At 48.7% G+C, this 17351-nt stretch overlaps 1 protein-coding gene across 1 annotated transcript in view; it reads right to left on the reverse strand.

Moving 5' to 3' along the window:
• Window positions 1-17351, reverse strand: part of LOC147689506 (fatty acyl-CoA hydrolase precursor, medium chain-like) — a 332562-nt gene that overhangs the window by 132949 nt on the left and 182262 nt on the right. The gene's annotated exons all lie outside the window — the stretch shown is intronic.

The raw sequence follows: 17351 nt of genomic DNA on the forward strand, positions 1-17351 counted from the left end.
GGGGAGAGCCGTCTCCAGCGATCGTACAGACACGTAACTTCCCCCCCACAGACGTACACCACACCAGGGTAAGGTTCAACGATACTTTATGAGCAATTCTTCAAGTACGGTAAAATGATACAAGGAGGTCTGGACTCAGGGGTCCCCTCGATTCTGGTCTCTGGATTGGGAAAAGGGTAGCGGGACAGTCTTGTTACCAACAGATGAAATAGCTCTCAATCCTCGAGCTTCGGCGTTCTAGATGGACGGGCCGCGGCGGAGCCAGCATGTCCCGAGATGGATGAAGGAAGCGACGGTCCGCGGCGGAGCCAGCAGGTCCCGATGAAGATGGTAGTTACAAACGGTCCGCGGCCACGCCAGCAGGTCCCGACGACGATGAAGGTTTACGAAGGTTGCGGCAGCGCCAGCAGGCAGGACGATAGTTCCCAAGGCAGGGCTACGGCAGCGCCAGTAGTCCGTCAAGGATGAGTTCTTCTCTGCGTCTCTCGACTCCAGGATACAACTGCCTTCCTGCTCTGGAGCTGCCTCAGTTATAGGGCTGGTGCCCTTTGATGTCCGGACCCTCGCACTTGGAGGTCGGGAGGTCCGGGATGAGGGAGTCCAGACACCCAACAGGGGGGTGGAGCCAGCGCCCGGGGAGGCTGGGGGCGAGAGGTACCTGGCGGGGGAGAGCCATCGACACCTCGTTCTCCCATTGACCTGCCAAGTAGTCCGCTCACCTCCTGGGTGGATGGTGGTGCCGGGATGTCTGAGGCCTGGCCATGCCCAGGGTTAGGGTCGAACGGAGGCCACGCGGCCTCGTGGTGCAGTGTCCAAGATGGCGCCTGGGTCGGGCGCGCGGGCCGGCGGTGGATTGGGCCCAAGGGGTCGAGATGTTCAGAGGCAGGGGTCCCGGAGGGGACGGGAAACGTGAAGTGGTGGTGTGGAACACTTGGGGGACCGGGCTCGGGCCTGGTCGGGCAGAGGGGGAGCGGGCCCTTCATGTGGCCTGTCCAACAGCTATTGATCAGATAGCGCCAATAAAAATGAAGGCGCTAAAAGGCCCGGGTAAGGATGCCCCATGGTTCACGCCAGCACTGAGGGACCATAAAAAGAAACTTAGAGCCCTAGAAAGAGGCTGGAGGAAAACTAAACAGGACTCAGCCAGGAACCTCTACCGTGCCTCCTTGAACGCATACAAAAAACATATCATCCTTGCCAAATCCGAGTACTACGAATCCCGTCTAAGTAAGGCAGTCAACGTGCAGAAAGAGACTTTTAAGATCCTGTCGGAGTTGACCAAAAAACCAGACAGCGTTCAGTCTCCCATAAACTGCAATTCCTTTCAGGAATACTTCTTGGAGAAAGTAAGAACCATCATCCAGGATATAAAAAATGGGCCGCTTAATGGAATGGCTACACCTATAATCCCCCGAAATCAAACTGACTGTGCCATCACACTGTTTCCAGAGATTGACATCTTGAGCCTGCAGCAGTTGATGGCCAGAATCAAATCTGGATCCCCAGCGGACCCTCGTCCACCTAAAGTTTTTCAGGCAGCCCGTCCCCTATTGGAGGAGCAAGTCATCCACCTCCTAAATAGATCCCTGGAATCAGGACAACTACCAGCAGCATTTAAGGAAGCGCGTGTAAGACCGCTGTTAAAAAAACCTGGTGCAGACCCCGCAATACAAAAAAATTACAGGCCGATCTCTCAGCTACCATTCCTCTCTAAAGTACTGGAGCAACATGTACTAAAAGCTTTGTCCATGTACTTGGAGTCCCATTCCCTGCTTCACGAACGACAAGCAGGGTTCCGAGCACACCACAGCACCGAGTTGGTGATGCTCTCGGTGCTGGATGAATTGAGAGGCTTGGCTGACGGTAAAAAACCGAGCGCCCTGATCTTATTAGACCTTTCAGCGGCGTTCGATACCGTCAGCCATGCGCTGCTACTGGAAAGGCTGAGTGACTTTGGCATCAAAGGCCGGGCTTTCGAGTGGTTGCAGTCCTTTCTGTCAGGAAGGACACAAAGAATACAACTCAGGGAAGAAATCTCCGCAGTGGGAGAAATAGAATGTGGGGTACCTCAGGGCTCGGCCCTATCCCCACTGCTGTTTAACCTATACCTGCAGCCTCTGATTGCCTCCCTGGTGAGTATGGGCTGCACAGTATATAACTACGCAGACGACACGCAGCTGCTGCTGAGTGTTGACAATACAAACACCGCCCAACTCCACACTCAGAATATCTTGAGACACACGGTCCAGTGGATGACAGGAAACCTCCTAAAAATTAATCCAGACAAGACTGAGGTTCTGGTTATTTCATCTGCCACCTCACCATGGTGTGACCTCTATTGGCCCGCAGAGTTAGGTCCAGCCCCAAAACCCAGTTTGAACGTGAAGAGCCTGGGGATTAAATTGGATTGTGACCTCTCTATGGTCAGCCAAATCTCCTCAGTTGTGGGCAGCTGCACTAATATTATCCAACAGCTACGGAAATTAGTGCCTATCATTTCCCAATCTATGCTACGTTCCATCGTCGCAGCTACTGTGATCTCACGCATAGATTATGGAAATGCCCTCTACCTTGGCCTACCAAAAACCTTGATAAATAGGCTACAGGTGGTTATGAACGATGCTGCCCGTCTCATCTTCAGACAGCCAAGACACACTAAAGCATCCCCCCTGCTACAAAGCCTCCATTGGCTCCCTATTAAGGAGCGAGTGGAATTTAAAAGCTTGTGCATCGCCCATAAAGCCATCTACGGCATGGCACCCGCTTACATCAAAGATCGCCTGGCAATGTATAGCCCAAAGAGAGCTCTTAGGTCCTCAGACTCTCAGCTATTAGTCTGCCCTCGGTACAAACTCGCCACCACGGGCGGAAGAGCCTTTTCGGTGCTGGTTCCGCATTTATGGAACACACTGCCTGAGCCACTACGAAAGGAAGGAAACCTCCTACGTTTCAGAAAGGGGCTGAAAACGCTGTTGTTCAGGAGAGCCCTGTGAGCCACCTAGGCTAGTGGATGCCCTCTTACTGTTAAAGTTGTTGTTTACCATTGATTCCCGAGCGCTTAGAGGCCTGTAGGTGATTGAGCGCGTTACAAATTAAAAATAACAATAACAATAACAATAACAACCTCTTTTCTTGATTGTGTGCAACTGCATGTAGACATTTGTAGATGTACACATCGTTTGAAACAAATATATATATATATTTGAGGAAAAATCCAAGTATGACGTACCCTCCTTGTTCTCCTCACTGAAATGCAGTCAGACTATTGCAGACATTGAAGATTTAATGACCTAATTTTTAATCCCTTTTTTTCATTTCCTTTTTTTGGGTCCCTATACCTGCTACCCACACTCTAATTCATCTCTGGACACTGCAAATCGAAACCAGAGGAGCCTCTGGATGAGGCAGGCACCCAGCACGTCTTATGGTATTCAATGATAACTGCCACAACTACAATGTAGGGGCGGAGGAAAGATATATACCGCTTATTCCACTAAAACATTGTGTTTTTGAGAATACCATAAATCTATCCAAAAGTTGAGATTCGTTACAAGTGTCCATTTCACTTTTGATAACCTTCATACTTACCCAGGAGAAGCAAGTGGACACTTATTCCTCCTCCCTACTTTGATTTCTCATTGAATATTTAATGACACTGCTGTCTTTGCAGTATGTGCACTCACCTGCCATGTTGGAGCTTATGGCAGAGCTAGACAGAGACCCTTGAAACTATATTCACACTAGGGACAATTTAAGCAGGAAAGAAAGCCCTGCACTGAACATGTCATCAAAAGTCCCAAACATTGGAATTAAAGAAGCAGACAAAGGCGGAAACATAGGGGTCTATTAGAATGGCGGGCGGCCTGGAGTCCGCCCACCACCCTAGCGGTGCTGGGACCGGCTGGCAGTGGTGCGGCGGTCCATCACCGCCAATAAGGATGCCACCGCCAACCTGGCGATCGCATTCTGCATATATGGCATTGTGGCAGGTGGGCGGGGCTGTCAGCAGCACCCGCCGCAATGCAATATATGCATGTTGTGCATTGGCATGCACAACGTAACAGACACTGCGCAGTCCCTGCCACCTTGTGTATGCCAATGTTGGGGGGTACCATGGGTACACCCCAAGTGTAGCCCCCCACCCCGCTGGGGGTCCTCAACGGGCCCCCAAAGGAAACACTGCATTCCTTTCTGTGGCGGAGTCTCTGCCATGGAAAGGCATTACACCTCTACCATCGTAATATGGATGGTGGTGCCTACAAGGCACCGCCACCATGCTGCAGGCCTTTTCCGCAGGGTAGGCAATCGTGATGATTGCCTACCGGCAGAAAAGCGGCGTACGGCCTTTCCGTCCGCCGCGCTAACCTTGCTATGCTAATGTGGCGGGAGAGTTAATGGCCGTCCGGCGGGGTGTTTTGGCAGGCGGATCGCCACTGCTGGTAGGGCAGTGGTGATCCTAATAGACCCCATAGTTAGGGACCAGCACGTTTTTGAATTAGGCTTGCACAAAGGAATAGGATTGCACTGTGCGCGACTCCTAGTTGTCCGTACGTCACTTGACCCCACATCCCTATGCATGGTATAGAAGGTGAGTCTCCTCATATGAGAAGTGAGATTTTCTTGGAATTCGCTATTGGCTGTCTTCCTATCTTTCTACTTAGATGAGGGATTTAACCCATGGTACATTTTCATGCCATTAAGGTGAATTTAAGTTCCTATATCTTATAAAAAATTCTTTATTTTTTCAGGACACATTTCCTTTCTTCCCCACATCTTCTCCAATCTTACATACCAGAATTATGGGATGATATTGTATGTTACTCGATAGGATAAGGACTATACATTTGTTCCAAAAGGTGAGCATAGAATAGGTCCAAGGCCCTAGCAGATCTTTCTTTCCTTGCATTCTGACTGTAGCTAAACTCAATATTCCTATCATAATCTAAACAATTTATTGGAAAGGTCCATTTGTAATGAGTCTTTAGTTGTCAGGGTTCAGCGGGTCCAAGTTTGTCAGACACACCTCAAGTTTATGCGTATATTGCATCTCGTGCAGCACGGATGAGGTTCAAATCTTCTTTTCCTTGCTGTCCTTACAATCTTGGACTTCAAGCATTGGTTTCACACCTATGGGTATTTCTTGATGGATTGCGGGACTTCCTTCTTCTTCTCTCCCTTCTTATCAAATTCCTTATAGTTTGTTCCTGCCTTTTTGATGCAGATGTGTGCACACATATAGACAGCTTCGGATTGCCTGTTATTGTAGTATACAAAGTTTGCCGCCCAGAAGAAGTCACATGAGCTCCACCTTCTGATGTGTCTTTGTCACATGAGCTCCACCTTCTGATGTGTCTTTGTCACATGAGCTCCACCTTCTGATGTCTCTTTGTCACATGAGCTCCACCTTCTGATGTGTCTTTGTCACATGAGCTCCACCTTCTGATGTGTCTTTGTCACATGAGCTCCACCTTCTGATGTGTCTTTGTCACATGAGCTCCACCTTCTGATGTCTCTTTGTCACATGAGCTCCACCTTCTGATGTGTCTTTGTCACATGAGCTCCACCTTCTGATGTGTCTTTGTCACATGAGCTCCACCTTCTGATGTGTCTTTGTCACATGAGCTCCACCTTCTGATGTGTCTTTGTCACATGAGCTCCACCTTCTGATGTGTCTTTGTCACATGAGCTCCACCTTCTGATGTGTCTTTGTCACATGAGCTCCACCTTCTGATGTCTCTTTGTCACATGAGCTCCACCATCTGATGTCTCTTTGTCACATGAGCTCCACCTTCTGATGTCTCTTTGTCACATGAGCTCCACCTTCTGATGTCTCTTTGTCACATGAGCTCCACCTTCTGATGTGTCTTTGTCACATGAGCTCCACCTTCTGATGTGTCTTTGTCACATGAGCTCCACCTTCTGATGTCTCTTTGTCACATGAGCTCCACCTTCTGATGTGTCTTTGTCACATGAGCTCCACCTTCTGATGTGTCTTTGTCACATGAGCTCCACCTTCTGATGTCTCTTTGTCACATGAGCTCCACCTTCTGATGTGTCTTTGTCACATGAGCTCCACCTTCTGATGTGTCTTTGTCACATGAGCTCCACCTTCTGATGTGTCTTTGTCACATGAGCTCCACCTTCTGATGTGTCTTTGTCACATGAGCTCCACCTTCTGATGTGTCTTTGTCACATGAGCTCCACCTTCTGATGTCTCTTTGTCACATGAGCTCCACCTTCTGATGTGTCTTTGTCACATGAGCTCCACCTTCTGATGTGTCTTTGTCACATGAGCTCCACCTTCTGATGTCTCTTTGTCACATGAGCTCCACCATCTGATGTCTCTTTGTCACATGAGCTCCACCTTCTGATGTCTCTTTGTCACATGAGCTCCACCTTCTGATGTCTCTTTGTCACATGAGCTCCACCTTCTGATGTGTCTTTGTCACATGAGCTCCACCTTCTGATGTGTCTTTGTCACATGAGCTCCACCTTCTGATGTCTCTTTGTCACATGAGCTCCACCTTCTGATGTGTCTTTGTCACATGAGCTCCACCTTCTGATGTCTTTTTGTCACATGAGCTCCACCTTCTGATGTCTCTTTGTCACATGAGCTCCACCTTCTGATGTCTCTTTGTCACATGAGCTCCACCTTCTGATGTCTCTTTGTCACATGAGCTCCACCTTCTGATGTCTCTTTGTCACATGAGCTCCACCTTCTGATGTCTCTTTGTCACATGAGCTCCACCTTCTGATGTCTCTTTGTCACATGAGCTCCACCTTCTGATGTCTCTTTGTCACATGAGCTCCACCTTCTGATGTCTCTTTGTCACATGAGCTCCACCTTCTGATGTCTCTTTGTCACATGAGCTCCACCTTCTGATGTCTCTTTGTCACATGAGCTCCACCTTCTGATGTCTCTTTGTCACATGAGCTCCACCTTCTGATGTCTCTTTGTCACATGAGCTCCACCTTCTGATGTCTCTTTGTCACATGAGCTCCACCTTCTGATGTCTCTTTGTCACATGAGCTCCACCTTCTGATGTCTCTTTGTCACATGAGCTCCACCTTCTGATGTCTCTTTGTCACATGAGCTCCACCTTCTGATGTCTCTTTGTCACATGAGCTCCACCTTCTGATGTGTCTTTGTCACATGAGCTCCACCTTCTGATGTGTCTTTGTCACATGAGCTCCACCTTCTGATGTCTCTTTGTCACATGAGCTCCACCTTCTGATGTCTCTTTGTCACATGAGCTGCACCTTCTGATGTCTCTTTGTCACATGAGCTCCACCTTCTGATGTCTCTTTGTCACATGAGCTCCACCTTCTGATGTCTCTTTGTCACATGAGCTCCACCTTCTGATGTCTCTTTGTCACATGAGCTCCACCTTCTGATGTCTCTTTGTCACATGAGCTCCACCTTCTGATGTCTCTTTGTCACATGAGCTCCACCTTCTGATGTCTCTTTGTCACATGAGCTCCACCTTCTGATGTCTCTTTGTCACATGAGCTCCACCTTCTGATGTGTCTTTGTCACATGAGCTCCACCTTCTGATGTGTCTTTGTCACATGAGCTCCACCTTCTGATGTCTCTTTGTCACATGAGCTCCACCTTCTGATGTCTCTTTGTCACATGAGCTCCACCTTCTGATGTCTCTTTGTCACATGAGCTCCACCTTCTGATGTGTCTTTGTCACATGAGCTCCACCTTCTGATGTCTCTTTGTCACATGAGCTCCACCTTCTGATGTCTCTTTGTCACATGAGCTCCACCTTCTGATGTCTCTTTGTCACATGAGCTCCACCTTCTGATGTCTCTTTGTCACATGAGCTCCACCTTCTGATGTGTCTTTGTCACATGAGCTCCACCTTCTGATGTCTCTTTGTCACATGAGCTCCACCTTCTGATGTCTCTTTGTCACATGAGCTCCACCTTCTGATGTCTCTTTGTCACATGAGCTCCACCTTCTGATGTCTCTTTGTCACATGAGCTCCACCTTCTGATGTCTCTTTGTCACATGAGCTCCACCTTCTGATGTCTCTTTGTCACATGAGCTCCACCTTCTGATGTCTCTTTGTCACATGAGCTCCACCTTCTGATGTCTCTTTGTCACATGAGCTCCACCTTCTGATGTCTCTTTGTCACATGAGCTCCACCTTCTGATGTCTCTTTGTCACATGAGCTCCACCTTCTGATGTCTCTTTGTCACATGAGCTCCACCTTCTGATGTCTCTTTGTCACATGAGCTCCACCTTCTGATGTCTCTTTGTCACATGAGCTCCACCTTCTGATGTGTCTTTGTCACATGAGCTCCACCTTCTGATGTCTCTTTGTCACATGAGCTCCACCTTCTGATGTCTCTTTGTCACATGAGCTCCACCTTCTGATGTCTCTTTGTCACATGAGCTCCACCTTCTGATGTCTCTTTGTCACATGAGCTCCACCTTCTGATGTCTCTTTGTCACATGAGCTCCACCTTCTGATGTCTCTTTGTAACATGAAGACTTCTCACAATAAACAGAGCCGCGATTGAACTTCTCTTGACCGTGACTAATTGGAGTGAAGTTTATACATTTACGGCCAGATGTAGGTGGGCAAATACCGGTCGGTAACAGTGAAATTTGTTCAATTTCACAGTTACCGACCAGTATTTAGCCATGTGGGATGTAGGGAAGGTATCGGTAATAAGGAATCCGTAAATACCGATTCCTTATTGACCTTGCATTTAAAGAATCGGTAATGCCGATTCCTTAAATGCAATGTAGGTAGCACTTAAAACAGTGCACCTCAGCCTTAAGGAAACGCTATTTACCACCAACTTCAAGTTGGTGGTAAGTAGCGATTTCCTTTCAAAAAGCACTTTTTTGCATTATGAAATGTGCCATGTGTGCGCCACATGTGCACACATGCACATTTCTGGGGTGCCAGGGTGTCCTTTGGACACCCTGGCACCCTTGGAATACCTCCCAGTATTACCTATCCAGTAATACCGAATCAGTAATACGGAATGTCTTCACATTCATTCCTATGGGCCTCCAAGCCCATAGGAATGAATGGGTAGGTATTTGTTATTACCGAATCTCAATTACAGATTCGGTAATAATGAATATTAAGAATTCGGTATTTTATACCGAATTCTTACCTACATCTGAAATACCGATTTCTAAATACCGAATCAGTAAAATTCGGTATTTAGGAATCGATATTTCCCTATTACCTACATCGGGCACTATATTACACTCACGAGTGCTGTGATCTACTTTGTATTCAGGTTATGAGTGGTGGCCTACAAATCCATCACCGTTCTGCACAACACAGGTAGTAGAGTGTCTGATATCCACTAGCACCACATTGATTCATTTTACTAATTGCATTCTAAAATACCCACCTGAATTTGTTGCACAATAGGAAGTGCGATCTTGTAAACCGTGACTACCATTTCTGCATTCTTAAAATCTGTTCGTAGTAAGTTCATGTGCACCTATGAAGAAAAATGCTCACAACCATATATCACCTACAGGTGGTCACCAGTAGGTAGTTATAGTTAGGACTTCATTTCCATAGGAAAGGCGTTTTTTGACGTTCCTCGATCTTTGATGACGGTTGACAAATATTCACAAATATTTTTTTTTAAAGTGCCACAGTAAGACTTGTTGTGCATGGGAAGTTTAGGGTAATCTGTGTAGAGGGGGCTGAGAAAAAGAGGCTAAAAAAAAAGTGTGTTTACTATTTTAATTCCTATAGAACGCATAGTCGAACCTGCAGCCGAACCGCTGGACGGAATTGCACCAAATTTGGCAGAATGGTAGATGTTACACAGATTGTGTTTTTTGTTATTTGGTGTAAATCTGTTAAGTAATTTTTGAGAAATTTCGGAAGAAAAAGTAGTGATAACTGACAGTGAAGCCTTCACAAACAAGCATTGAAAATGCAACAGGTCTTGCCTTTGGTTAAGTTAAAGCCATTTGCTTTGATAATGGTATTGTATAGCACAGCAAATGGCTTTAACTTAATAAAAGGCGAGACCTATTGCATTTTTAATGCATGTTTTTTGTTATGGCATTCAAACAATCAAATATGTCCCGGTGCCATCTACCCTATAGAAATACTGGCCCACGTCCTATGCTTCTGACAATAAAAGCAGGAATCCTACACCCGGTCTAAACTTCACATCTGAAAGGCGAAGCAACACAGGGTTAAAGAGTGCCTTGAAAGCGAGCACCGAAAATGCACAGCACAACACCATGAAAAACATGAGACAATTCAAAACAAAGAGAGTTTCGAGTAACTTTTGATTCGAAATTGCTGCAACAAAAGAAACAGCAAAGGGTTCGTGACACCAGATTGACGAGGGTTTATTCCACCAGCACCATTCATGCAATATAAAACCTACGCCCAGGTGCTGAAGGGAGAATGCTAAATCCCTTTGTTGAGCACAGCAAAAAATATTACAGATGTAGAAATGGATCCAATGAAACACCACCACACGGGACAATCAGACGAACATGAATGAGTGTAACACATCAGCACAAAAATCTAAAACAGCAACATGAACACAAAGGGGGGACCCAGGGAGAGCCGTGCGCGAGCCGGTCTCTCTCTGGGTAGGTTCGCGCGGACGGAGTGGCCACAGGTGAGGTTAATTAGGGAGAGAGACAGAGTCTATATATAGGGCCAGGGCAGGGTTTAGAGAGGGCTTTTCGGCGGGAGGCGGACAGCGAAGTTTGTTTTGAGGAGGTTGGGTGGGCTCGCCTAGTCCTTTCGGGAAGTGGGCCGGAAGGACCCCCCCCTTGCGGCTGGAGCTTCTGGTGTTGCTGGTTGGGCGCGCGCGTCCTTGCAGGACGGCGGCTGGAGGCGTGGCTTAGGCGGTCTCTGCCTGCCTGTCTACGCCGTCGACTCGACGGACGGCGCTGCTGCCATGCCCCATAAGCCGGTAAGTTGGGGGGTCGGGTGCAAGTTGGTTGGTGATGCCCCCACGTCAGTTCTGCCTCCCCCCCCCTCTGGGGTGGGGGGGCCGCTGGGGGGCGTCTGATGTGAGGCGGGGGCGGTCCTTTGGGCGGCTGCTCTGTTGGGGGGGGAGCGAGCGAGCCCTGTCGTTGTGAGCAGCTTTCACTTAACTGTTTCCCATCTCCCAATGCCCCTGCGTCACGGTATGTCATGGTTCTGGCCGGGTTTTTTGCTCAGGCCATTCAGTGTCATTTCAGGACTTTTGTTGTGTCTCCTTTCCACCCTTGGTTTTTGGTAATTGTCTGTGGGAGGGCCCTTTCGTATGGAGAACTTCTCCATGTCTATTGGACGTGTCTTCACAGTGTGTTCGTGTGGTTTGAGAGACTGCCATTTATTACAGTAATGCCCCCCTTTTGCCTGTGTTTGGTGCTCTTTTGTACTGTGCACTCGTCTTTGTTCTCTTGTGACATACTGTTTGCTGCCTCTTATCTTTGTTTGCTTTAGATACTGGCTCAGGTGCCACCATTGACTACGTACGTTGGTTCTTGTGTTTGAGTGTCTTCCATTTAATGCGGTATTCTACTGCTACTTGTACTTTGTACGCTTTTGGGAACCTGCACACGTCATTTTTCTTCCTGTTATGCACTGTTTGCTACTTCTTGTATTTTGTTTGCCCACGATTGACACTTTCGCCTCATGTACTTGACCTTTTTGTTTTTGTGATTTGTTCTTGTCATGTTCTCATTTTTCAGCTGTTCCTAAGGTAAAGCGCTCTGACACCTTCGGGTAAGGTCCGCGCTCTATAACCACGCATAAATAAATAAATGTAATCTCTGTTTCCCCAGCTGGCTTGGTTGTGGGGCATGGGGGGGGGGGGGCGGGGGGGGGGGGTTGCCGCTTCAGGGTGAGCCTCTTCCGTTGGGAGGGGTGGTAGGGGCTGCCTTTTTACCGCCTGCGGTGACGTTGTCAGTTTCTTTGTGAAGACATTGCGGACTGTGCATGAGGCGGTTTGGCCTGGGGAGGTGGCTCAGGAGGGGGATCTGGAGCCGATTTCTCTTCTGGGGTGTGAGGCGCAGTGCGCAATGACGATTTTATGGCATTTTTTCGGACATTGCTGCAGTTGCCTACAGGTAAGGCGGGTTGGTGGTAGGTGTGGAACTAGGGGGAGAGTCTCCCCGTTCAGCGCATTCTATCTATTGATTGGGGATGGGGCTGTTGGTGAGCAAGTTGCTCTTACGATGCTACCGGTGCGGCAAGCTGATGTGCATGCTGAGTCTGGAGGGGACGCCACCGCCGTTCAGGATGGACGGACAGGGGATGCTACTACACCTATGGTTCATGACGAAGGGGACAAGAACATGTACTAAAAATTACACTATACAGGAATTGGTTCAGTCTGGGGGGGCACAGGAGGGGGATCTGGAGCGGATTTCTCTTCTGGGGTGTGAGGCGCAGTGCGCAATGCCGATATTTTTATGGCACTTTCACGATGGTGGGAGTGATGGAAACTGGCCCAGTGGCAGAGGTTTATGCTGGGCATGCAGTTGAACTGCTTATGGATGTTTATGATGATGATCTGGAGGAGGGTGCATTACGAGATGTGGAAGTTCCACTTGTGACAGTCATGACTCGGAGGGGAGTTTTGGGGCATTCTGGTTCACTTAGTCTTTTGCAGGAGTCTCGTGCGGACCACGCAAAGGCACGTGTTTCATCGTTTTCTCTTCGTCCAGCAAGCTGTGACAAGGGGACCCTGTGGTGTTTCGACGGAATTTGGTTGACAAGGGGAGGGTCTCCCAGTTACGTGTACTTGTTGGGATTGGGGATGAGCATGTTGGGGAGCAAGTTGCTATTAAACCGCTGCCTGTGCTGCACGCTGTTGTGAATGATAAGTCTCGAGGGGACGATGCTGCCATTTCACATGGGCGGACAGGGGACTCTGATCACCGCAAGGCCCAGGAGGAAGAGGATACGCTCAACCGTATGCAATGGCCTTATTCAGGTATTGGTATGCCACTGGTTTCTCACTTGTCAGGCAAAACAAAAATCCAGGATTTGGTATAATGCTGTTGTTGATGTGTCACCTGACATACAGTAGGTATAAACATGTGTTCACAATGTGGGGGCAGGCCCCCTTTCACATACTGCTTCCTGGGACAGATTTTTGGATTTCAATGGGGGGTGGGGACAAGGGGGCAGAGGCCTGTTCTTTCGGTTGTCCCAAAGTGCTCTTACTCCTTTAAAGGTCCCGGTCTTGGAACAGTGGTTGCAGGATTCTCTGGGCTTTGATGCAGCAGTGCGCTTGTTATGGGGCTTCACGGTGGGTTTCACGATTGGTTACAGGGGACGCGGAAGGGTAGGGGTCGGATGACTTGCAGTCCGCAAACTAGAGTCCCCAGGTTGTGGGGAATAACTTGGAAGTTGACCTTGCTGGGATTTGGCATCTTCTGGGTGGGGCGCTGGTGCGCTGCAAGCTGGCCTGTTCACTGCAGCATCAGGGTCGCAGTGTTGCATTTTTAGAGTTGTTCCATTTGCTGGTGGCCCTGTACATCTGAGGCGCGGAATTCCAGAACAGGACTGGGTTCCTTCAGGTTGATAATTTGGCATTTGTGGAATTGGTTCCCGGGCGAAGAGCAAGGGATTTGTGTGTGCTGCAGCTGTTGTGTGCTTTCCGTTGTGGTGCCTGCAGCTGAATATTGTTTTCAAAGCACGACATATTCCAGGGACCTTTAATTACACTTGGTGGACAGAGGTTTTTCGCACACCACTATCCCTGGGTACATGGCCGGGATTTCTTTTTATGGGCAGCTCAGGTGGGGGAGGGATCCGGTGGGGGGCGGGGGGGGGGTTTGGTTGAACAGGGTTTTGAAAGGTTTGGGTAGACTACAGGCTGGTTCTAAGCGGCTGCGGCAGCCTGTCCTTTTGCCTTACTTCGGCAAATGTTGTCCTAGTTGCCTTCTTGCTGTTCTGATGATTTTGAGTGCGTTATGTTTCGGTTCTGTTTTGTATGGTTATTTTTGGGGCGTTTCGGGCTTCCGAACTCTTGGGTTTGCGTACCGGGTCGGGCATGTCCAGTACGGAGGTATTTGTGGAGGGGTATGGATTGCACCTTTGGCTACGAGTCTGAGACGGATCAGTTGGGTGGGGTACGCGGATTTTCCTGGGGTGGAGTGGTTTGGTTTCTTGTTGCCCGGTTTAGGAATGGGAGGTTTTTCTGGATTCCTCTGTTTTAGGCCGGGAGTTCATTTTGCGTGAGGATGCCAGCCCAATTTTTTGTTGCCCAGTTGTGGACCGTTTATCAGGAAGGTACTTTTGGGGTTGGGGTTGACACCTTTACACTTTAGCACTCATTCTTTTAGGATTGGGGTGGTTCTGAGGCTGCAAGTTTGGGGTGGGATTAGTCTGAGATACGCAGAATTGGGAGATGGAGGACGAGATGCTTCGAGAAATTTGTCAGACGGTAGTGCACCTTCTTTTGTTGATATGTGTTTTTCTCCTAGGTCCTTTGCGCAGGATGGTCACAGTTAAACGGAGGGTTTGGTTTGTTGGTCACTCCTTCTTGCAATGGGCCGCAATCCCTGCAGAATGCCATAATTGGTGGGAGGTCTCTTGGTCTCAGCAGTTCACGCATGAAGTGTATTGGCATGGTAATTGGGGACTGTGTTGGGGGAATTGTTTCATTTTTGTCTCCGCTCTGTGAGGGTGGGGGGGGGGGGGTCTGCCAGTCTTGCTAGAATTTCAACTGGGTGAAAATGATCTGGTTTTCTCTATCTGGTCTGTCTTTGTTAAGAATGATGCAGATGGATCCGGACGTCGTCACGGCGCCTGGGCGAGCACCATGGTGACCTGGACGGCATTTGTGCCACGTCTACGCTGGAATGGAGCTCTACATCGCACAGCTATGGGCAGAGCGAGGACACTGAACCACTCTATGCAACTGTTTTGTACTGGCATGATATTTTCATTTTGGCTCATCCTCACTTACAGGTTTCCGAGCGTCACTTGTTTCATGAGGATGGGGTTCACCTTTCACAGATGGGTCAGTCCTTCTATCTTTTGGAATTGCGGATTTGATCGCAAAAGTTCTGGATGTGCAGTTGTGGTGTTCTCGGGGCGTTGTTTACTTTACTATTTTGGTGGGGCAGGAAAACTCTAAAGGTTTTCCTGGGTGGCGGTTTTTAGTGGGGGGTGGGCAGCCTGGAGCGGGTTGGTCCATCCTCAAAGGGCAGGTAAAGGACAGGAGGGGATAGTACAGGATTCAGTTGCCTGGGTTTGTTAGGTTTTATTTGGTGGGGGGTTAACTTCTTTTCAGGGTTGCTCAGTGAGCTGAAGGATTTGAGTATTAATAAATAAATAATCGAAATATGTTGAGAGATGTTTTGCTTACACCTGTCCTAATAAAGTGGCCTTTGTTGCTTACCAAGAAGTTGTGGACAATAAGTTCTTGCGCGAATCAGGATTACCAATGAATTGAAATTTGAAGTACAGGCACCACACAAAACATAACACTGGAAAGACAAGCAAGTGGTACCCATGCATAAGGAGCTCATCAACTAATTAATAATATGGCGGGAAGCACTTCTACATCTCAACAGTGGTCCCCACATCAGATGCATGCTAGTTTCACTGCTGCACCCGGGTGATGTGCTGCGCTTCGGATCTTATCAGAACGATGTCTGAGCTTCAACGTGTCCCTCGGCAGCGGCATTCAATGCAGCAGGCGTCAATGTTTGTCCTCACGGGATCGAATCCAGTTTAAACACTAGAGGAGAGTGGCACTTAAGTCACTTCTGTTGACTCCATTTAAAATGCAAGTTCTGCTGCAGCACCGGTGAAGACATACAGACCCCGGGCCCCACTAGGACCCCGCGGGTGTGCAGTGGGCACTGCAATTACTGAGCACACCCCCTCAGGGACAATAGGCCACTCTTGATGTGACATTGTTTGCTGTTTCAGTGATCTGCTGGAATAGGAGTGGATTTTTGAAAATGTATCTCCTTATTTGTTACACCCTGACATCAGCCAGTGACATCAGCCAATGACATCAGCCAGTGACATCAGCCAATGACATCAGCCAGTGACCTCAGCCAGTGGAGAGCGCTCCTGCTGTATTAGATTCAGGCGCGCAACACCCATTGGGCTCACCGGGATTCAGCCCTCCCCCCCCGTCGCCTCCTCTGCCCGGGCTAAGATGACACGCACTGAAATGGTGCAAGAAGGCTGCGCATCCGATCCGAGAATGTGATTGTTTTAATGCTTTCTGAGAGGCCCAGCAGCCCGAGCCAGATAGCCAGCCTCTGAACAGTTTCAGCGAGTGAACCCCCTCCCCTGACCTCTTGTGTTTCCTTTAGAGTGGCGCAGAGGTGAAATCCTTGCCTGAAGGCAGGGATTTCACCTAAGCACTTGATGGGTTGTGAGCATGGGGTGTGAAGATGTGCACAGCAGGGGGAAGGCATGGCCAGTTAAGGTGATGCTTTTCCTTTGTAAAGGAATTTCTGCTGGCATCTTAGCACAGGGTGTGCTGTCTGTGCACTTGTATGGATGTGTATTCCATACAAGTGCACAAACCGCAAACCCTGGGCTATGGCGCCAGCAGTGTAGGAGAGTAGGGTCTGCAATCCTATGATCACCCAGATTTTTTTGCTTTTGTTTCACTGGTTTACGACTTTCTCTGGCTGTGGGCCTGCCAATCAGACCCACAGCCTGGCTGTTCTCTTTCTAAATTACCTCATGTACCCTAGGTGCATCTACCAATTGGTACTGGGCCACCTTATCAGACCCTGTAACTCAGGGCATAGGTGTACCCAGGGCTGCCAGGGGCTGCAGCACGTATTGTGCCACCCCTGGCTGGCCTCCTAAATTTGACACAACTGGCTGCATGACAGCTGGGGCAAAGTCGTGTAATCACCCTTTGCTGTAGGTGTAGTATACCTATACCTAACCCTAAAATGGACACACAGATTCCTATCAGTCACTCCTATGGCAGGCCTTGACAATCCTGAAGGCAGAGTGCTTGGAATCGTGTGAGATGGTGCTCTGGCATGAGCTGAGCCTGTCTGCAGCTTGCGGAATCAAGTCCTAATAGCTGTTCCATGATATCGCATACCATATACTCTTAAGTGCATTATAATCCTCGCGGTTAAATGCTATCTTTGGTATTGCTTTATCAAAACATGTCGAGTAAGGTGTCATACGAATTGGAATACTAACCCCTCGCCAATTCTGGCGACGGGGTTAGCATTCCACCCTTCTAGAGGGACACGACATGTATGTAACTGTGAACCCCGGTTAAAGTTAACTGAAGCCTCAGCTCCACAAAATGGATGCTGCCACCACAGACACGAGTCTGACCCCCTGCAGCTGGGAGTCCTTCCAGCGAGGGGAGCCTGGACAAAGGGTTTCCTGTC

Source organism: Lissotriton vulgaris, chromosome 10, assembly GCF_964263255.1.
Source record: "Lissotriton vulgaris chromosome 10, aLisVul1.2, whole genome shotgun sequence".
Classification (NCBI taxonomy): domain Eukaryota; kingdom Metazoa; phylum Chordata; class Amphibia; order Caudata; family Salamandridae; genus Lissotriton; species Lissotriton vulgaris.